Genomic DNA, 24,237 nt, shown 5'->3' with positions numbered 1-24,237 from the left:
ACTATAGAAGGATATGCTTTGTTCATTTTTCATTTCAGAGTTTTACAACCACTTAAAGTGCCTTTTTCACAAATGAGGGCACGCAACCTACTCTGAAAGGCTTTTATCGTAAGTTACATTTAAGTGATTGTACAGAAATATTAAGAAAAGGTGACAGAGGAAAAGTAAAAAAAAAATAAAAATACAAACATTTTTATTGCTGTATAGAAAAGAAGAACTGGTTAGACATTTTGGAAAAATGCCATCTTCATTCTCTTCAATATCCCTCCAACTATCTGTAAATTAACAAACTACAGTATGAGCTCCACTGAAGAGATGGTAACGACAATGAAGTACCCCCAGAAATGCCCAATCACAATTCAGCCATATTTGTAAATTAAAGGGGTTGTAAAAGCTTAAGGTTTTTTACCTTAATGTATTCTCTGCATTAGGGTATAAAACCTTTTAGGTGCAGCTCCCGACCAACACCCCTTAAATACTGACCTGAGCCCAATCTCAGTCCAGTGCTGTGCCTGAGAACAGCAGTGCTGCTCTCTCTCTCTCTCTCTCCCTCCTCACTGGACTATGTGAGAACAAAGGGGTTTGGGGCCAAGCCGCACTGTATGTATAAATAGATGCCCACAGCTTGGGAGTGAGCCTATACAAGTACCCCCACAAGCAAGTGGCTTGCAGGGGTGGGTACACAAAGGCAGGAAGAGCCAGGAGCAATGGCAGAGACCCCAGAAGACGAGCATCAGGCTGCTCTGCGCAAAACCATTGTACAGAGAATGTAACTATAACATACTTGCATGTTTGTTATTTAAAAAAATTTATTTTACTAGCTCTTTAAAATTGAGGACAGACCTGATTTTGGCATATTGGTGTGTCTCGACCAAACCAATCGCTGAAATGATAGAAATATCCTAGGAATGCATTGGTTTTATAATGCATGATTATTTGGGTATGCTGCAGCTGTCACCCAAGGGGGTGCCAAAATATTTTAAACTCTGACAAGAAACTAAACTGAGTGGACACCTCCAGGTTGATTTTATAATATTTTCAGCAATCTAGTGATACTTTTTTGCATGACTTATGACTGTTGATGAACATTATATTCAAAAGACCAAACATTTGTGTTTGGAGTGGAGGCCCAGGGGTTCTTTATATCCAAAGAAATTCTAGACCAAAAATTCAGAAGGAAAGATCATGTTATTTTCTTACCTGAAAATCTGCAGGACCAGTTAGCGCACAACTACTATTATAGCTAAATGTGACAAAATAAGGAAAAGTTGAAAGAAAAACAGAATGGGGACCTGTGGAAAATGCTCTCTTTTTGCAAGACAATGCACATGTTTATAAGGCTGGGAAGACAATATCTTTTTTTTTTATAACTTTGGCATTTCAGTTCATTGACCATTCACCCTACTCACCAGATCTTGCTCCATCTGACTTTTTCCTGTTTCCAAAACCTAAAAAGGAATTTTGAAAGAGAGAATATTTTTAAATGATTTGGAGGCAATAACAGAGAGCCAGTATTTCAGTGGCCAGACTTGAGAATCAATAAGTCAAATGTGTTGAACCTCAGAAGGTAATATGTGCAATAGCATGTATGTTTCATGGTTCTAGGTCATTCCCTTCTTGGTCAGGACTAGAACTTTTTAGTACCCCATGTAATTATGCACAGAAGAGTACCTAATCCCCACTGGGTCCAGGTACAACATACCAAAAGGACAAATAATTCACATAATAAAACAAAGATGTAAGCATGAAAGTTCATTATGGTTGATAAACACATCCTGATGATCTCCTGATTTCTCCTGAAAACTTTCTATTTTTTTAATACATTGCAGGTAGGGACCCTGGGGAAAAAGATGGATATGTGCTTTAGTTCAGCCCTTCAATTTCCAATTAGTGATAATAATTAACCTTTATTTCCTAAATGCCCCTGCAAATGGTTTGGTGTTCCAACTGAACCCATGCAATCCCATAACTGCTTCTCCCAAAAAGCAATTTTACAGTGCACTGCAACACACGGTCATAGGTCACAGATTTATAACCAGCCTAAGCCCCTGTTCACACCGGTGTGACTTGTCATGCGTTCTGACAGTTCCAAATCTCAAGACAAGTCCCACCCTATTGTCGGCAATGGACTTTCAGATGCAACTTGGGTAGACATCTGTGCATGAAGTGGCACAGAAGTCAGCCAAGTAGCACCTGAAATCATGCTGACCTGCTACCTTAAAATCGTGCTACTTCAAGTGAAGTTGCACGATTACAAAGTAGCATCAATGTGAACCAGGGCTAAAGTTATAAATAAATAGACATCAAAAATTTTAAAATAGGATATTTATCCAGTTACTGGCTGCAAAATATATAGCAAAATAGACAAAAGGAGCTACAGTACAGCATTACATTTTCCAGCTCTGCTTGATCATCAGTCCCACAAACCCTTGCTGCAAAGGTTAGTGGCTATCAAAGGGAGTTGGAAGTATTGTTTTCTAAAGAAAGAGTAAGTGTTGTGGCAACTCTATCAATGCTAAAATATATCTACTCCTAGAAGCCTGTTATTTTAACCTACAATTAATATTTGATTACAGGTTTACTCAATGCAACACTCTAAACCATTTTGTTCTCTAAGCATTTATTTTTCATTTTAAAAAGCAGACTTAGTTGTCAGATATAGATTTGTTTCACATGTTTGAAAGTACAACATGTATTAAATTATAAATAACGTATATCTTACTTCTACATTATCTTCTGGTAAGAGAACCTCTTCTCCCATCGGAGACTCCTTGTCTTCTGAACTTGTTCTTGGAAATGATTATGTTTGTTGCCATTAGCAGAATGATTGCAGAATACAAATCATTTTACAAAAACATTTTTCACAATATACAGTATTTCCAATGATCCATCAACATACTGTACTTTCCTATGTTCAAGAACACAACTATCTGCATTAAAATATGAATTATGAGTTCACACATTTTGCAGTGCTTGTTTAAAATAACCTTTTCTAGTCCCTTTGGTATTTTATCTAAAGCCCCGTACACACGAGCGGACTTTTCGACATCCAAACTCCGACGGACTGAGTCCGGCGGACTATCCGCTCGTGTGTGGGCTGCAACGGACTTTAGCTTCGCAAAAGTCTGACGGACTTTAGAAATGAAGCATGCTTCAAATTTTCCCGACGGAACTCCGCCGGACCCAGGTCCGATGTAGAAGTCCGCTCGTCTGTATGCTGTTCCGACAGTCCTAAAACGACGCATGCTCTGAAGCAAGTACGAGACGGAAGTGCTCGGTCTTGTAAAACTCCAGTTCGTATTGGAAGTAGCACATTCGTCATGCTGCAAATTCTGTGCTCGTTTAAATGTATAGCGCATCTTCTTTATAATGCTAGAAGAACGAAGCCTTTTTATTTATAATGCTAGAAGAACGAAGTTGCTTTGCTGCTCATATTCACTCACAGAGTTCTCACCAAACACATTTCTGTTTTATTTCTCCTCATCTCATGAATGATCTTGTTTTTATTTTAAAGCCCCATCTCAATATTTTTTTTTTTTATGTTTTTTTTAATTATTTTTTTTACTCCATATTTTTGGTACAATTCTTTACCATGTTTTTCTTGTGATCTCCATATTTAATTATTCTGTCAATTAAAACCCAAAAAAAAAAAAAAAGTTGTTAACTTGACCGAATAATTAAATATGGAGATCACAAGAATAAAAATGTTCATGATTTCACCCAAAAATATTGATGAAAAAATTACTCCAAAAAAATAAAAAAAAACAAGAAAAAATGTTGGTGACTAATTTTTGGCCTACATATTTTTGGTACAATTCTTGACCATTTATTTTTTCTTGTGATCTCCATATTTAATTATTCTGTCAATTAAAACCCAAAAAAAAAAAAAAAGTTGTTAACTTGACCGAATAATTAAATATGGAGATCACAAGAATAAAAATGTTCATGATTTCACCCAAAAATATTGATGAAAAAATTACTCCAAAAAAATAAAAAAAAACAAGAAAAAATGTTGGTGACTAATTTTTGGCCTACATATTTTTGGTACAATTCTTGACCATTTATTTTTTATTGTGATCTCCATATTTAATTGTTCCGTCAAGTTAAAACCAAAAACTTTATTTTATTTTATTTTTTTTTCATTACCACAATAACCTTTTTATTTTTATTCTGGTGACAAGTTACCACAATAACATTTTTATTTTGTTTATAACCTCAAGGAGGTTAGTGTCCCTTGTTAATTTCACATTGTCTTTTATAGAAAGGTATTTGACCAAAAAACACATAGGCAATTATATTTTCAAACAAAAATATCCATTTATTCTGGTTCTACAAACAAAAAAATGAAGGCAACACTGGAGAAAATTGTGACATTTCTGTAGCCTTTTGGCCCCAGGGCAAACGTGAAACTATGTGGACAAGAAAATTCAAATATTACAAAATCAAATATGGTCCCAGAATCCCAGACATCAAGAGCAGCATCAGATGGTATATATGTCCCCAGGCTGTGGTTGGTCGGACCAGAGTGAAGCCAGGTCATCACCTTCTTCTCTTCGCTCCACCCTTCACTGCACCCTTCCCTGCAGACTTCCCTGTAGCCTTCCTGGGAGGCTGTGTCTCCGGTGGTGGACTCGTGGCAGGAGGAGGAGGAGGAGGAGGAACAGGAGGAACTTGCTCCACAATAGTACTGTTGGCCGATAAATCTCCACTGAGCCCCTTCTGTAAGGACAGGAAAATGAGCCTTTCGCAGTGGAGACGTTGGCCCATCTCTAGTTGCTGGAGCCGGCTGGCAATGTAGCAGCCGTAGGCCTCTTCTGCGTCAGGGGGGCTGTTTAAAACATTAGTCGCCTCTCTAATTAGTCGCAGGGATTCCTCCTGTGCCTGTGTATTTTTTTTGGCCCTTTTGGATGGAAGACGGAGGGGAGGCACTTGAGAAGTCGTCATGCTTCTACTAGGCCCGGCCACCTCCTGCCTGACAGAGGGCATGGACTCCTCCTGGCTGAGAGTGGGCATAGCCTCCTCCTGCCTGCCACTTTCACCACCTTCCTCCTGGCTGAGCTCCTCCTGTGTATAAAAAAGGGACATTGTTTTAGTTTTTTGTTCATCAATCCTAAACATTTTTCAGCTCCTGACTTCAAAATTCGGTTAATACATATAAAAGAGTATCATTATGACACCACTATTTCTTGTTTCTGCTGGTGACAAACATTTGTGGCCACTACTGTAAATTGATATGTCCAAATTTTCACTATTTTTTAACATCAATAATAGCGTACAAATTCGAATAACATCTAGTTAACATCATTAATATTCTGAATATCACTATTTTTGGGAAAAAAATACCTGGCTCCAGCTGGGTGCATCCGCTTCCTCCAGGATGGAAGGCTCATCAGCCTCTGCTGAGGTGGAGGGAATGCTGCAGGGAAGGGTGGAGGGAAGGGTGGAGGGAAGAGTAGAAAGCGACTCCCTGGGTCTACACCGGTCGTCCAGGAACCGTAGCTTTTCAAAGTACCACAGCCTGGGTACATACACATCACCTGGTGCTGCTGCTGATGTTTGGGATTTAGCGATTTTCCTCTTTTCCTTTCGGAACATATTTTGCAATATTTGAATTTTCTTATCCACAAAGTCCACGTCTGCCTCTGGGATCCAAGTCTGCACAAATGTCACAAATCTCTCCAGTGTTGCCCTCCTTACTTGTTTATTAAAATAATCCTTGTTCTTGGTATGCCACAGATTAGACATTTCTTTATACTTGTCGATAAACAGACTTAAAAATTCTGGATCCCTGAATTTTTTATTCATTTTTCTGCAAGACAATACACAAGCCAAAAAACATAATGTTAGCTCAGACTCTCCTAATCTTAGCCCAAGATAGACTCCAGGATCTGCCACTTATTTGGGGAAATGGTTTAAACTTACCTTCGTTTTTCTTGCTCCCAACTTCTGTTCCTATTTTCGCAAACGAACATACGACATGTGATTTTTGTCGTTATATACAGTGCGTACGCGTAGAACTACGCCTGCGTTGCCCGCCCCTGACGTTCTTTTAGTCAAGTTCATGGTTTCCCGCCCCTTTCTGCGCACTTAACGTCCGTACGACATGTGCATTTTGTCGTAAGACCCAGTGCGTACGCGTAGAACTACGCCTGCGTTGCCCGCCCCTGACGTTCTTTTAGTCAAGTTCATGGTTTCCCGCCCTTTCTGCGCACTTAACGTACGTACGACGTGTGATTTTGGCGTAAGACCCAGTGCGTACGCGTAGAACTACGCCTGCTTTGCCCGCCCATGACGTTCTTTTAGTCAAGTTCATGGTTTCCCGCCCTTTCTGCGCACTTAACGTACGTACGACGTGTGATTTTGGCGTAAGACCCAGTGCGTACGCGTAGAACTACGCCTGCTTTGCCCGCCCATGACGTTCTTTTAGTCAAGTTCATGGTTTCCCGCCCTTTCTGCGCACTTAACGTACGTACGACGTGTGATTTTGGCGTAAGACCCAGTGCGTACGCGTAGAACTACGCCTGCTTTGCCCGCCCATGACGTTCTTTTAGTCAAGTTCATGGTTTCCCGCCCTTTCTGCGCACTTAACGTACGTACGACGTGTGATTTTGGCGTAAGACCCAGTGCGTACGCGTAGAACTACGCCTGCTTTGCCCGCCCATGACGTTCTTTTACAAGAATATTTCCCGCCCCCTTTTCTCTACGGTGCGCAGTAGGAGAAACATGGCGGAAACACAACAGGTGCTTGATATGAACGACTCCAGTAGTCAGGAATCCCCGGAGCCACAAACGTCCCGATCCGGAAAGAGGAGATTTAAGGCCTCAAATATGGCATTTCAAGAGATGGTGGAGATGGTGGGAATCTTGCGAAGTAGGGATTATGATGGCAAGCATGGACCATACACCCATCCGAACTTGCGCAAGGCCAGAATCATGGCCAAAGTAGTTAAGACCCTGCATAATCGTTTTGGGGTACGACGGTCAAAAGACCAATTGAGGAAACGGTGGTCCGACCTGAAATTGAGGGAGCCGGATCAATACAGAAGGATCAAGAAAGTTCTGAAAAAAAGTAAGTACTTGTCGTGTGTTCCTATTTTATGATTATTGCATACAGATCCATATGCTTTACCTTTGTACAATGTAAAAAATTGCTGCTTTCATGTTGTATACAGTAAAAGAATCGTATCGTTTTAACAAACCCTCGTAAATTGTTCGTGGCAAACCTCGTTTATGATACAGGGTTTGAACAGCATTTTTTGGGTGTGTAATTTTTAGGACACAACAAATGATTAGGACATTGTGGTTTAGATGTGTTTCAAAATACAATGACTAGAAAAGAACATTCAGTGTAATTGAAGGAGAGGACACTTGGCAGCTGGGTAAAAACACATCTGCACTCATGAGCAAAGGTGTGGGACACCAGAGAACATTTATTAGGGTAAACCACACGCCACACGGGGTTCCCTGGTATACTTGGGGGGGGGGGGGGGGGGGTTGGTCATGTGTGAACCTTGGCACAAAAACCTACTTATTAGCTTTTTTGGCAAAGTGAATTGATTTCTCATGTCTTCACATTTTGCATCTCTTCATAAACCGACAATTGTACAACACTTCTAATCAAGGTTTCATCTTCCTAGTTCTGGCCTTAAATATCTGTGTGCTAAAGTATACCTTTTGGTTTGTTAATTTCTCATAGGGGAGAAAAGCCTCACAAAGCAGGATCCCAGGGACCGCCATCCTTGCCAGCAGGAATGTGAGGTTAGCCCCATCCCCCCCGTGGATGTGCATGTGGAGGAAGGAGAGGTGGAAGAAGGAGAGGAGATGGGCACCCCACCAGGTGAGTGTCTGACACCACAGCTTCAGGTAATCGATGTATACCTGCATATTTCCAAACACATGTTTTTACATCTATTTTAGGTGATGTTGTGGTTGTGGAAAGCGACACATTTCCAAGCACCAGTGCCCCCCCCGAGGATGTCGAGGAAGGAGAGGTTGAGGAAGGAGAGGTGGAGGAAGTAGGGGAGCTGGGCACCCCACCAGGTGAGTGTCTGACACCCCAGCTTGTTGAAATCCATGTATGACTGCCTAATTTTTGACCCAATTTTTCCCATCTATTGTAGGTGATGTTCTGTTTGTGGAAAGGGCCCCATTTTCCAGTGACAGCGCACAAAGGCTGATTGGCCAGATAATGGGCTGGAATGGGGAACTAGATGACATGCGAACTAGCCTGGATCTCATGAAGACTCAGATTGACAATATGCAGCTGGAAATGAAGAACATGATTGATATTTTGGGGAGAATATAATCCGTTTCTCCATAATATCGATCATGTTCTTCATTTCCCTTGTTTTAGTTCAAAGATTGTTTTACTTCACCAATTTTTACGATTGTGGCTGATTGTTGTTTTATACATTTTTCATATTTTTTCTAGAAAAATAAAAACCACAAAAAAAAAAAAAAAAAAAAAGTTTATAAAAAATTGAAAAAAAAGGAAACAAAAAAATGTTTGGCAAAGAAAGTTAAATAAACCCCCCAAAAATTTTAGATCACTAAATATTCAATGGCACATGTGAATGTGGCCAAATTAAAATTTTGAAGAATCAAGAATGTGTGGCGTATTCTTTCAATGCTTAATACCAGTTTGGGAAAAGGGATTTTGTGTATCCAGTGACAATGGGCCTTATTGAATTTAATGAAAATACACTTGGCACTACAAGTACACTAGGATAACATAGGAGACAGCACAAACCAAAAGCAAGCAAGAAAACACATTTCAGATTTGAGGTTATTTTATTATTTTCCTCTTTTTTAAAATTAAATATTGGGTGGCATTGCAATGGCCCCCCTACCATTAAAATAAGTGGCATATCTCTCACGCACTTCCCGTGCACTTTGGGGGGCCAAGCCAGTACGGCCAGTATCCAGGCCTGTCATGGATTCTGGCCCAACTCCAGCCTCCGGCATTATTCCTGAGAAATATGTAGTGGAATATTTGTGCAAAAAGTTGTGCAAAATGCAGCACGTAAGGATGACATGGTTCAGTTTGTATTCCGCTAGGTTGAGATCCGTCAGAAATACACGGAACCGGCTGGCCATTATGCCAAAAGCATTTTCCACCACTCTTCTCGCTCTGGCCAGCCGGTAGTTGTAAACCCTCCTCTCCGGGGTGAGGGCTCTTTGGGGGAATGGCCGCATTATGTGGTTGTCCAGAGCAAAAGCCTCATCCGCAATGAATACAAAGGGTAGTTCCTCCACATTCTCCGAATCAGGTGGCAAGCCCAGGCCACCTGTCTGTAGACGGCGGTAGAACTCCGTCTCGGCGAAGACTCCTCCATCCGACATGCGGCCATTCTTCCCCACGTCCACATAGAGAAATTCATACTGTGCCGACACCACCGCCATTAACACAATACTGTGAAACCCCTTGTAATTAAAAAAGTATGACCCCGAATGGGGTGGTGGCACAATGTGGACGTGCTTCCCATCTATGGCACCACCGCAGTTAGGAAAGTCCCACCGGGTGGCAAAATGGGATGCCACAGTCTGCCATTCCTGTGGCGATGAAGGAAACTGGGGAGGCAAAAAGCAGAAAAAAAACAAAATAAGTACTTTGGCACATTAAACATTGTACATTACAACACAAACTTTATTTCACGCTTCTGCCTAGTCACATGACACCGATCGTCTGCTCTCTGTCATTGGGAGCAGTGATCAGGGTCATGTCACTGCTAGCCCATCCCCCAGACAGTTAAGAAAAACACTCACCCAGAACACACTTTAAACCATTCCTTGGCCCCCTTGTGCTTAATAAAACACCTTCACTGCATGTGACATTTTTACAGTAATCAAGACAATTTTGGACAGCATTGATCACTGTATTAATGACAATGGTCACAAAAATGTATGGAAATTGGCCAATGTGTCCGCCATAATGTGGCAGTCACCAGAAAAAAAAATAAAAAAAAATTAAAAAAAACGGTTAGCAACGCCATTACTATTTTCAAAAATGGCAAGATTTTAAAAATGCCAGCAAAATAGACCATATTTACTAAACGATAGAACTTTAAAAAAAAACAATCAAGAAACGCTTAAATTGTGATTCATTTTAACACATTTTTGTTTACTAAAAGACTACGTATCAGCATCAAATGAGGTCCCAAAAAATCATGGTGATATATTTTTGTGACTATCTTTCTTTAGAGCGAAAAGAGAGAAAAAAAAGCAGATTTAGAAAAATGCATTTTGGGTTTGTTGGTGGTTAATCACCAAAACTAAAAAAGCAGAGGTGATCAAAGACAACCAAATACAAAATCGCTTTGTGCTAATAAAATGAAGATAATTTACTAGGAGGAGCCATGTTACAAGGACGCACAATTGTCAATTCAAACAACGCACTGCCAAATCACCCAAAAAAGTGATGAAGGTCAGGAAGGGGGGGAAAATCATTCCAGGGTTGAAGTGTGTTAAAAATACAAGATATAATTCAACATTAATTTAAGGACACACAGACTCGTTGGAATTATATTAAGTGTGTGTGGGGGGGATCCAGTTAAAGGACACACAGACCATTTGGGATACTATTAAGGGGGGGGGGATTCAGTTAAGGGGACACAGACCATTTGGAATAAGCTTTAAAATGTTTGGTTTTAGGATAAAGCAATAGAATGGAGCTGACAAAAGACATTTTAAGTGACTAGACTAGGTGGATATGGGCCTACCATAGCATGTTGGTGAGGTTTAATGAAGGCAAATATGCATGAAAAAGAAAAAAGGAGCATTAAAAGATTGCAGCATGCATGAGGACAAAGGGGACATTCACAGCATATTGCAATCATGGTAATTAGAGATTGAGGAAAGAAATACAAGGCATTAGCAAACATTAAAGACAATAAAATGTGATGTTAAATGCTAAATCTTACCTTAATATAGTCCTCCTGCAGGACCTGTATAATGGCAGAACAGGTCTCTGGGATAATGATCCCCAGAGCCTGGGGGGAGATGCCTGTCGAGAACTTCAAGTCCTGAAGGCTTCTCCCTGTCGCCAAGTAGCGCAACGTGGCGACGAGCCTCTGCTCCGGAGTGATGGCTTGCCGCATGCAGGTATCCTGCCTGCTGATATAAGGGGTCAGCAAAGCCAGCAGACGGTGAAAAACGGGGTCCGTCATCCGGAGATAATTCCTGAAATCATCAGGATTATTCTCCCGGATCTCACGAAGCAAAGGCATGTGCGAGAACTGGTCACGCTGGAGCAACCAATTCTTCGTCCATGAACTCCTCAACACCCCGTCCAAGGACTGTTCTTGGGTTGCAGAATGAACTACAACACCAAGCGCAAGCAAAGCACGAACTCGACGACGAGTACGTACACGCAACATGGCTTCAAAACGGTCGGATTGTCAGAGCGAACTTAACAGACGTCACTGAAGAACAGCAAGGCCTGTGAAGAGCGACCTGAAAGTCAGCGAGCGCAGTTAGATCGCACTGCAAAATACAGACACGAACTGACTACACGCACTAAAAAACAGATACAAACCTCACAAGCACAAACTGAAAAGCAGTGAAAAACGTTCTGAAAAATACGAGTCTGAAAAACGCGAATCGTCTCTCACCAAACTTCTACTAACACGAGATAAACACGAAATTAGCAGAAGGAGCCCAAAGGGTGGCGCACTTGGTATTGAACTTCCGTTTTATAGTCTCGTCGGACCTGGTGTACGTCACCGCGGACCAGACGGGCGGACTTTAGTGTGATCGTGTGTAGGCAAGTCCGTTGCGTCGGAACTCTGTCGGAACTCCGGCGGAACTCCGGCGGAACTCCGGCGGAACTCCGTTGGGAACTCCTTCGGAATTAAGTCCTCTCGTGTGTACGGGGCATAACAGTACCTGTTCATAGTTCTAAGCTGTTATTGCTCCTCCCTCATGTCAAAGCTCTCTAGCAATCTCTAGATAGCAGCTGTGAAGATTGGAAGTCAGACTTTAAAGGTAAACAGTCGTCTGGAAACAATACCGTAATCCCTCCTTTCCAGATTGGATGGAACTATAATTTTGGTTTCTATTGTCTGAAGTCAGTCAGTAGATAAGAAAATATGCAGCGAAAGAGGAAATGAGGGATGAAACTAAAGTGAAAGTAGTTGAATATTTTGGAATATTTTCCACTGGTTTACATCTGCTATCTATAGTTTACTATAAAAGGAGAAGACCAGAAAAACAAATGTTTTAAAATATGCCAGGTAAGAAACAGTTAAGGAAGAATTCCAGGTATAGGATTTTTTTACATAGCTACATTGATCCAGCTTGGACCATTGCAACTATGAATATACCATACCTGTGGGGTTCCTCTAGAAGCTGGAAATCACTATAGTAGACACCGTTACTCCAGTGATTTCAACTAGCTTCCAGGTTGCTTGATCTTCACTAGCTTTCAGCCTCTCAGAATGGAAGCTAGTAGAGATCACTGAAGTAGGGGTGTCTACTACAGTGATTTCCAGCTTCTAGAGGAATCTTACACGTATGGTACCTGCATAGTTACGTCGGTCCATCTTATCTAAGCATTCTATGCATTAAGATAAAAAGCCTTCTGTGTGCATCAGCCCCCCTAATACTTACCCAAGCCTCATCACGATCCAACAATGTCCACGCGGGCCTCGGCCATCCAGGATTCTCCCTCCTGATTAGCTGAGACACAGCACTGGCACTATTGACTCCTGTTGCTTTCAATCAAAATAATTTTGCCAATCAAGAGAAAGAGGGGTGGGCTGGAACAGAGGCTCCGCATCTGAAAGAACACTCAGAGCTGTGGCTTGGCTCTGGTGAACCCATTGCAAGCTACTTGCTGTGGGGGAATTCGGCGGGAGGGTGGGGCCAAGAGAACAAGAGAGGGATCTGAGAAGAGCATGATCTGGGCTGCTCTGTGCAAAACCACCACACAGAGGAGGTAAGTATGACATATTTAGTTATTTTTAAAGAAAACAAAATGAGACTTAAGTATGATTTTAAATCCTATAATGTACATGCCACCTCCAGGATTGCTGTCCTTTGAGTATTGTTTAGGGTATCACTGATGCTAAATAGTATAGCTATCAATATACTTCTGATGCTGTGACAGGAGTCACAGAAGCTACACTAAAACTTGTCTGCCACTCCCCTTCTCTTTCCCATGACACTTTGTGTTTTGTAAACAATTCACAAAATACAAAGTGTTCTGTAAATGGAGGAGAGGCGGGGTCCAGTAACAGCAATTCAGATTCCTTTATTAAACCCAAAGGGAAATTACTAAGCAGCAGAAGTATAGTAATAGCAGTATTATCTGGCATCAGTAGAACTAAATAATACAGAAATGGCAATAATCCTGGAGGTAGCATTTACCTCATAAGACCTAACTAGTTGTTACTGTAGAATATATATGTGTTGTATTTACATAATTGTGTTAGGACCTGAGGGTGGGAACAGGAAGTAAGAGGTTATGAAGAGAAACTAGAAGAAATACGTTTTAAATGTGGCTCTTTGATGGCTGGAATAAACAAGTTTTTCACAAGATTCATCTGACTATTCATCATTGCTTCCACAAAATCTACATGGTGACAGAAGTGAGATCACTGAAACATCATAGCTCAGAATCTACGTGGCATACAACCCCTAATCTTTGATAATGACATTGCTAACAACTGCTTAAAATTCAAAAGAGAATGGGACATGTACATATAGCTCCCAACTGTCCCTGATTTGGAGGGATTGTCCCTGATTTGGAGCAATGTCCCTCTGTCTCTCATTCCTCCTCATTTGTGCCTCATTTTGGTCTGATCTATATAGTTGTATATAAAATGCAATTTTTATCTTTCCCATTGCTAAACCTTTCATCCAATTTCTAAATGGCTGCATTTGTACATTTTAAAAGCTGTCTGGAAAGGTTCCCTCCGCTGGCAATGCAGTACTGAGGTCCACCAGCAAGTGTCTCCTGGCAGTTTGGAGTTGCCAGAAGAGCTTTTCCCTGCCGGTAGTCTGTCATATTTGGGCTGCAGTACTTGTGTCCACTAGTGGAGAGACCCAGGCAGTGTGGAGCAGGTATTACCTTCTGCAATTAGGCATCGCCTGACTTTGATAGCAGCTATAGTATAAATACCCAGCAAGTGCACACACACCTTGCCCTGGTATTGACCTTGTGCCCTGACCTGCAGCCTGTTTATCTGTTAGCCTGAACCTGAACCCGAACTTGAAACCCTGATTCCTGTATCCCTGGATCCTTGCCCTGCAGCCTGATCCCTCCATCTTGTTCCCTGCCTGTTTACTCCTGGCCCCCCATCTACTGATCTCCTATTTATGACCCTGGCCTGGCTTGACTACAATTCTGGTACTCCCTTTTGCTACATATGCTGGTTGGTTATTATCACGGTTTGGTTGTTTGGCTTGTTATCTCAGTTTGTATTGGTGGTGTGTTTACATTTATATGCATTTACTTTAATAAACTTACTTTCACCTATTTATGTCTGGTTCACTCTGTCACAGTCACACAGTTGTGGTCACATCTAGTTTATGACAAAAGCCAATATAAAGGAATAGTAGTGGTAAAAAAAAAGTCCTTGTGGATTTAATTAACCTTTTTTTTTTGGTTAATTCTCCTTTAAGGGGGTGTGGCAGGGGGCATGTCCTATGCCTACATACATTTGTTAGTTGGTGTCCCTCATTCCCATCTAAAAATGTTGGGAGGTATGTGTACAGCAAAGCAGGACTCTCAGACAAGTCAAAAAGGGTACAAGCTTACACTCTTCTCAATTTTGCTGGTTCAGATGCACTAGATAAACATGGGTCATTTCATTTTCAAGATAATGAGGACAGAGAGGACCCTGATGTTTAATCAAGAAATTTTATGAGGTATGCTTACCACAATGTAATTTGATAATAAGCAGACAAGGAATATAATCCTATGCAGCCATGCTGATTCTGCTGGCTAAAAACTCCCCCTGCATTCTGAGGATATTACCAGAGGGACCTGAACATCTAACTACAAAATCTGGGCAGAAGGATACGAGCTTGCCTCTCGTGGATTGATGCCAGCTATTATATATAATAAGTGAGTTAATTTATTATGCGTGTCCCCACAAACTACCTCATATGGGATTACGCTACGGGCTGTCTTTTTTTTCTTTTTTATCTAAACCCCACATACTGAGACCGCAATCGCTTAAGTTCACTGGATCTGGTCAAAAGGACATTCGAAGATAATTCCTTCTATGCCGTATACCTTATGGCAGTAAGGTGAGAGGCTTGTGCACACAGAGGTGCCACCATTAGAAGATTAGCTGGGCACCGATCGATTTATTGCTCATGGTGGAGGCATTCACTATTTGTGTGGAACATTATTTCAGACTGTTACAGTGAAATTTGTTTCTCGTTTTATCACTCTCACTACCGGACTATATTGGTTTTATCCAGTGGTGCATGTTGGACTGTATGACACTATTTATTTGTTCACTTATTCGTTCAATGTCACATTTTGTTATATAGACTTCATATATTTGGTTCTAGATTTTTTTTCTTTTTCATCACATGGTATTTTATATATTTTGTATATTGGGTTGATACACATTTGTATACCACACACAGCGCAACTCCATCACATATACAGTAGTCAAGAAAAATGGCACTGTCTGCATTTGCATTGATCCTGTGCACCTCAATGTCAGAAACCATGAAATCAGGCCGAGACAGAAGTACTGTTAAATCCCACTTTTACTAATAAAAGTAAAAAGAACAAACGTAGTCAAAACATAGCCAAAGTTCAGTAACCGAATAGTCAGCCAAGCCAGAAGTCAGGGAACGCAGGAGATTGTTTCTGTGATGTTGACCGAGGCGAAGGCAGACCTCACCTGGACTGGACGGCTCAAATCGGTGTTCCAGACGTTATTATTTTTTTATTTATTTTTTTACAAACACTGTAGCTGCTGACTTTTAATATGGGCACTTACCTGTCCAGCGAGCCCGCGATGATGGCCCCCCTAGGGCGTTCCATCCATCGGATCGGGCATCAGTGCCACCATTGCAACTAAGGGAAACCGGCAATGGAGCCTTGTGGCTTCACTGCCCGTTTCCTACTGCACATGCGCGAGTCGCGCAGAGCTTTGCGAATGGCCCCATTGTTTTCTGGGACACACAACGGGGGAGCTCGCAGAAGAGGAGGAAGTGACGGAATAGCTCCGTGGACTAGAAAGAGTCAGATTAGGAAGACTAGCAACAGAGGTTACTGGTATGTAAAAACATGTTTTTCCATTTATTTCAAATAAAAATTTAATGTATAAATGTATTTTAGGGTGGATCTCCACGTTAAGTAGGCAGGACTGACAAGCAGGATATGATCAACAGCTGAGTAACTGTGGAGAGAGATGGGAGCGGGCAATTAGCCGACAGCTGAGTGGCCACCTCAGAGAAGGAAGGGCTGAGCCCAGCCCTGACCCTCAATAAGGCTCTCCTGAGGCCTTATCACCCATTAAAAACTGTAGAGCAAGTGATCGCTGACATGCCACAGGCAAAGGTCTTTAGCAATCTAAATGCAAAATGGGCATTATGGCAAATTGCTCTGGATGAGGAATCACCATTACCCACGACATTTATGACCCCATATGAGAGATACAAATGCTTACAAATGTCGTGTGGAATTTCAACTGGAAGCAAAATCTTTCAGAGATGTATGGAACAGCTCTTTACTGGACAGACATGTGAAATAGTTGTGGATGATATCTTAATTTGGGGATCCTCCGTTGAAGAACATGACAAATCACTTAAATGCGTACTAGACCGCATCAGAGCCATCGATATACAGCTCAACCCTACCAAATGTCGCTTCAGAGTTTTAGAGGTACCATATGTTGGAGACCTTCTTACAGATAAAGGTGTCAAGCCTGACCTAGAAAAAATCATAGCCATCCATCAAATGCCTGCCCCAGAAGACAAACATGGATTGCAAAGGTTTCTTGACATGACCAATTATCTCTCCAAGTTTGTTCATCACTACAGTGAGATAACATCTCCACTCTGTCAGCTTCTGCGCCAAGATGCCGACTGGTGTTGGACTGAACAACATGCTGTTGCTGTGGATACATTGTACAATTAGTTAGGCTACCTGTCCTACAGTATTTTGATGTGCATAAGCCGGTGGTATTGTCTACTGATGCTTCCCAGCATGGTTTTGGCGTAGTCTGTCTTCAAGAGGCGGGGCTGTGGCTTTTGCATCAAGAGCCCTCACTGAGACTGAAGCAAGGTATGGATGAAATGAGAAGGAATTATTGGGACTAGTATTTGCCTGTGTAAAATTCCTTGATTATATCTATGGCTGCCCTGTGACTGTGGAGACGTATCATCAGCCACTCATAACCATACTGAGAAACCCCTGCACACAGCATCTGCATGCATCCAGCAAATGATGTTAAAACTTCAATGCTACCACCTGAATGTAATCTATAAACAAGGCCGTGGACTGTTTGTTGAGGATGCTCTTTCACATGCACACCTCCCCACATCTGATAACTCTGGAGCTATTGATGATTATAATGTGTTGTCTCCGGATTGGGTGTTGTCATCCAGAAGGATTCAGAAACTAAAGCAAGAAACACAGGCAGATGCCACCTGTCAGTGCCTCATGGACATCATTCTCAATGGGTGGCCTGGCTCCTTTAAGAAAATCCCACAAGATATCTGACCATTCTACTCTATGAGGAATGAATTGAAAGTGGATGATGGATTAATCCTGCATGGTCAGAGATATGTAATCGCTCCCTCCATCAAAAATACTACTTGACACAGCTCCATCAAGGTCATCCTGGCATTCATTCCACTAAGCAAAGGGCATGTAAAACCATGTTTTGGCCCACAATATACACTGACATTGAAAGAAAAGTTTCCATATGTGCCTCATGCAATCATCTACGACAGCACCAGATGAGAGAACCTTTAACTCTTCACCAAATACCTGATACAGACCATGGTCTTTCACAGCATATTTTAGTAGCCAAACAAGGATCATCTGGTCTTGGTAGATTCATACTCTGGCTGGTGGGAATTTGATGGCCTCCCAAACACTTCCAGTAACACAGTGATCAGGACATTAAAGCGGAATTTCCTATCAATTGATGACTGACAATGCAACATCATTTTCAAGTAGAGAATTCAAGAACATTGCTCACCAATGGGATTTTCAGCATGTCACTAGCAGTCCCAAGTACCCTAGATCCAATGGTCTTGCATAGCATAGTGTACGATCAGCCAAGCATCTCCTAGCGAAATGTACACGTTATGGTTTTGAGGTTTATGCATCTCTACTCAACCTCCGCAACACACCTAGGGATGGCATGCCTTCTTTGGCACAATGTTTACTATCACGATGAACCAGGACTCTGATTCCCATGGTCCCATCCCAGCTCCTGCCAAGAGTTGAGACTGATGTTCAGGCTGATTTGTTTATACTCAGGCAAAAAGGAAAGATAAGCCATGACAAATCAGCCAGACGCCTTTCCCCTCTGGAGTATGGGCAGGTGGTTAGAATGGAGACAACTTGTGGGTTTGACAAACTGGCCACGGTTCATGAAATGGCCTGCCAACCAAAAAGCTATGCTGTCCATTCTGCTGATAGGACCTATTTAAGGAACCATTGTCACCTCCTACAGGTAGCTAAATTATACTGTACTACTGCTGCTCATGTACCTATGACCACTTCAGGACCCCAAGTACAGCCGTCTGATGCTGTGCCAATTGACACTTCCACCAACGGATGTAACAACCACAACAAAATGATGACGGCAACAGGCAAGAGGTTTCAGACTCGCAAGCCCCACAAATTGTTACTCGATCTGGAAGAGTGTGTAAACCCAATCCAATGTTCCAAGACTTTATCACACACTGACTTTTACTCAGCATCTTTCGTTTTATATTGTAGTTTGTTATTGTTCCTTGCTACACTGCACTCCTTGTTGGTTCTATATTACACTTTATTTATATATGCATATCCTTTCTTTAAAAGGGGAAAGATATAGACTATGTATGTGTTGTATTTACATAGCTGTGTTAGGGCCAGGGGGAGGGAACAGGAAGTAGGAAGTTATGAATAGGAAGAAGAAATAGGTTTTACATGTGGCTCTCTGCTAACTGGAATAAACAAGCTCTTCCCAAGATTCATCTGACTATTCATCATTGCTTCCACAAAATCTACAGATACCCAGCACATCTTAAGATTTTTTCCCCCTGATGTTTGCCTTTAAAGAAAACCGTGCACTTCCTGTTGCCATCTCTTTATTGCTCCCATCTGGTTTAACAGCATTGTTTAGAAAGCAGCTGTAAAGCTATGTAAAAAAAAAAAACACTCTAGAGTTCTCCTTTAACCACTTCAGCCCTGGAAGTATTTACCCCCTTAATGACCAGACCATTTTTTGTGATACGGCACTGCGTTAGTTTAACTGACAATTGCGCGGTTGTACAACACTGTACCCAAATAAAATTGATGTCCTTTTTTCCCACAAATAGAGTTTTCTTTTGGCTCTATTTGATCACCTCTGTATTTTTTACTTATTGCTATAATACATATCCAATAAAAAAAATGTAAAAAAAAACACATGTAATCATCGGTTTAGGTCAATATGTATTCTGCTAAATAATTTTGGTAAAAAAAATTGCAATAAGCGTTGTGGCAGGACAGTACCCTGCCAGGGTCCAGGTCTAGTGAACAGCCAGTGCACTAATTGGTCAGCTGTGTTCTGGGCTTTAATTAATAACCAGACCAAGGTTCTGAGCTCCGCCTCGGCAGATAGGAAGTCTGGCCCATGAGTCAGGAGGATCTCCACCTAGATGAGAGGTGGGAGCCAGGAGACGAAGGAAAAGCGAGTGGTGATGTCCTTAAAGCTCTAAACTTGGCGCAAAAGACATAGCATCTACAAAATAGGGAATAGATTTATGGCATTTTTATTATTATTATTTTTTTTACTAGTAATGGTGGTGATTAGCGATTTTTAGTGGGACTGCAACATTGCGGAGGATGGATCAGACACTTTTGACACTTTTTTGGGACCAGTGACATTATTACAGTGATCAGAGCTAAAAATATCCACTGATCACTGTATAAATGACACTGGCATGGAAGGGGTTAACACTAGGGGACGATCAAGGAGTTAAGTGTATCTTAGGGAGGTGTTTCTAACTGTGGGGGAAATGGACTGACAGAGTACAGAGAGGTTCCTGATCACTAGAAACAGACAATCTCACTGTACTTTCCTATCAGAACAGGGATCTGGTTTGTTTACATTGGCAGATCCCCGTTCTGCCTCTCTGAGGTGCGATCGCGGGTGTCCGACACAAATTGCGGGCGTCGGACCTGTGCACCGGCTCCCCCGTTTTGCAGCAGCCACAGTGTTGCATGCACGAAACCACATACAGGTACGTCATTTCGAGCAATAGGGTCGCCCTGCCACAGTATATATGCGGTTGGCTTGGCCAACTTTCAAAAGTAAACTTTTATCTAGCCAGTTCTTAGCATCCAACAAATTTACCTAGATCACCAGAATTGGATCATGATTGACAACAAACTCACATGTGCGCTCAATGACACGCAAACTAAATTTGATAAGCCATGAGACCAATGCAGTCTATGTCATTAACATGTGTGAGATGGTCTCAGCTTACACCTTCCACAAGCCACGCCCTCTGAAATGTTTCAACCCACCCACCATGGTGAAACATGTCAGAGGGCATGGCTTATGAAGTGGCGCAAGGATGAGGCGATCTCACATATGTTAACAACATAGACCAGACTGGGAAAGTGGCAATTTTTCTAAGCCTGGTGACCCAAAAGAGACTGGTATGTGAACTTCTCAGGCCTTAAAAGGAGTGTAAGCCCTCAGTCCACTGCTGTGAGTGCTGGCTTGGGAGGGAGCTCCTACTGTAACTGTGTATAGAAGAGAATCTTCCTGTAGCTGCCCATCAAAACGATTCCATAAATCTTGAGTGTATGGTAACTCAGCCCGGGCTCTAACCAGGCCACACCCCCAACGTGTTTTGATTTGCCCCTCAGCGCTTAATCATGGGGAGTTTTTCTAGGCATACTATACACTAGTGGATGGTGATATTTCATGCTGGCATCCCATTCCTGAGCACCAGCAGGACAATATATATCTTAGTCCTTGTACACACGGTCGGACATTCCGACAACCAAATCCGTCGGATTTTGTCCGACGGATTTTGTCCGAAACTGTTGCATACACACAGTTGGACAAAGTTGTCAGAAAATCCAATGGTACTTAACGTGATGACGTTATTTCGTTAGGACGGGACTACGTTCAGGCTAGTAGCCAATAGCTTTGGTCTAGGAATTTGATCTGAGCATGCGTGGCACTTTGTCCGATCGGAATTCTGTACACATGATCGGACAAAGTCCGATCGGATCATGTTGTCGGAAAATTTTATAGCCCAGCTGGAAAACTTGGTCCGACGGATACTCCGACGGAAACAGTCCGATGGAGCCCCCACACAGTTGGATTATCCGACAACATTTTCCATCGGAATGTTCGACCGTGTGTACAAGGGCTTACTCTTTTGCTTAGAGTGGCACTACAAGTATACATGAGACCAATGGATACAATACTACTCACTTGATTTGTGAGACCCCAGAGGAAATTACCTCTTCCTTCTGCTTCTAATTCCAGGTTCCTCTCCCTCTTTCTTTCGTTCTTTCTTTTCTTTTTTTTTTTTTTTAAAGAGTATTTATTGAGAAATAAATAAAGACACAAATACAGATGCAATAGTAACAAGTACGATATTGCGGAACCATCATCGCAGATGAGGTGTATAAAAATGGGAGCAGATTGTATCTTTATCGTAATGAACTAAGACCATAAACTGAAATACTTAAACCGAGAGGAAGGCAGCGAAATTAGTAGAACAAAGCAGCAAACTGACAGCGACTGGATGGATCTTTCGTAAGAAATAGTTGCAAAAGTAATATATACAGTGGTGTGAAAAAGTGTTTGCCCCCTTCCTCATTTCCTGTTCCTTTGCATGTTTGTCACACTTAAGTGTTTCGGAACATCAAACCAATTTAAACAATAGTCAAGGACAACACAAGTAAACACAAAATGCAATTTGTAAATGAAGGTGTTTATTATTAAAGGTGAAAAAAAATCCAAACCATCATGGCCCTGTGTGAAAAAGTGATTGCCCCCTAAACCTAATAACTGGTTGGGCCACCCTTAGCAGCAACAACTGCAACCAAGCGTTTGCGATAACGTGCAATGAGGCTTTTACAGCGTCCTGGAGGAATTTTGTCCCACTCATCTTTGCAGAATTGTCCTAATTGTCCTAATTCAGTTACATTAGAGGGTTTTCGAGCATGAACGGCCTTTTTTAGGTCATACCACAACATCTCAATAGGATTCAGGTCAGGACTTTGGCTAGGCCACTCCAAAGTCTTCATTTTGTTTTTCTTCAGCCATTCGGTGGTGGACTTGCTGGTGTGTTTAGGATCATTGTCCTGCTGCAGAACCCAAGTTCGTTTCAGCTTGAGTACTCGAACAGATGGTCGGACATTCTCCTTCAGGATCTCTTGGTAGACAGCAGAATTCATAGTTCCTTTTATCACGGCAAGTCTTCCAGGTCCTGAAGCAGCAAAACAGCCCCAGACCATCACACTACCACCACCATATTTTACTGTTGGTATAATGTTCTTTTTATGAAATGCAGTGTTCCTTCTACGCCAGATATACTTGGACACACACCTTCCAAAGAGTTCCACTTTTGTCTCATCGGTCCACAGAATGTTGTCCCAAAAGTCTTGGGGATCATCAAGATGTGTTGTGGAGAAATTGAGACGAGCTTTGGTGTTCTTTTTGCTCAGCAGTGGTTTTCTCCTTGGAACTCTGCCATGCAGGCCATTTTTGCCCAGTCTTTTCCTGATGGTGGAGGCATGAACGCTGACCTTAACTGAGGCAAGTGAGGCCTGCAGTTCCTTGGACGTTGTTGTGGGGTCTTTTGTGACATCTTGGATGAGTCGTCGCTGCGCTCTTGGGGTAATTTTGGGCGGCCGGCCACTCCTGGGAAGGTTCACCACTGTTCCATGTCTTCGCCATTTGTGGATAATGGCTCTCACTGTGGTTCACTGGATTCCCAAAGCTTTGGAAATGGCTTTATAACCATTTCAAGACTGATAGATCTCAATTACTTTCTTTCTCAATTGTTCCTGAATTTCTTTGGGTCTCGGCATGATGTGTAGCTTTTAAGGATCTTCTGGTGGACCTTACTGTGTCAAGCAGCTCCTATTTAAGTGATGCCTTGATTGTGAACAGGTGTGGCAATAATCAGGCCTGGGTGTGGCTAGAGAAATTGAACTCAGGTGTGGACAACCACAGTTATAGTATGTTTTAACAAGGGGGGCAATCACTTTTTCACACAGGGCCATGATGGTTTGGATTTTTTTTCACCTTTAATAATAAACACCTTCATTTACAAATTGCATTTTGTGTTTACTTGTGTTGTCCTTGACTATTGTTTAAATTGGTTTGATGTTCCGAAACACTTAAGTGTGACAAACATGCAAAGGAACAGGAAATGAGGAAGGGGGCAAACACTTTTTCACACCACTGTATATATATAACAGGATAATGTCATTTCCCATGAATAAGAAAAACAACGGATCATAGGATCAGGAGTATTAGATTGGATGTAGAAAAAAAATAATAATAAAAAAGAGAGGAGGGGAGGGGAAGAGGGGAAGACATACAGAAAGGAAAATAAAAAGGTGAAAAGAGGGGGGAAAGGGGATACAAGGTTTTCATGTAGAGTCCCTTAGGTAGGGGGGTTCCAAAGGGTAGTCCCGGAGGTCAGTAGGTTCCTGGGCGTGGCTCAAATATTAGATTGGGGGGGGGAACCGACCCCGAGATTGGTAGTCGAGTGTCGTAATAGGAGAAGGTGAAGTGGTCCAAGTTGATGATGTCCACCGGAGGGAGAGTGTCAGATATGAAGGGAAGCCATCGCGCGTAGAAACGAGACTTCGCTTTTTCGTCCCTGAAGTTTGCGTTGTAACGATCTTTGTACAGGAGTGAAAGGAGTTCCTTCTGCGTCTGGGCGACGGAGGGGGTAAGAGATGAAGTCCAGCTCTTTAGAATGGATTTCCTGGCAAGGAGTAGGCACAGCAGAGACCAGTCCACATGGGAGGGTTTGTATGGTGCGCCGCTTAAGGGCACTCGGTTGTTGATGGAAGACCATGGAAGC

The sequence above is a fragment of the Lithobates pipiens genome, unplaced genomic scaffold, assembly GCF_037356315.1.
Source record: "Lithobates pipiens isolate NorthernLeopardFrog02 unplaced genomic scaffold, aLitPip1_a1.2 Scaffold_1, whole genome shotgun sequence".
Taxonomy (NCBI): Eukaryota; Metazoa; Chordata; class Amphibia; order Anura; family Ranidae; genus Lithobates; species Lithobates pipiens.
Note: the sequence above shows the minus strand (reverse complement) of the source record.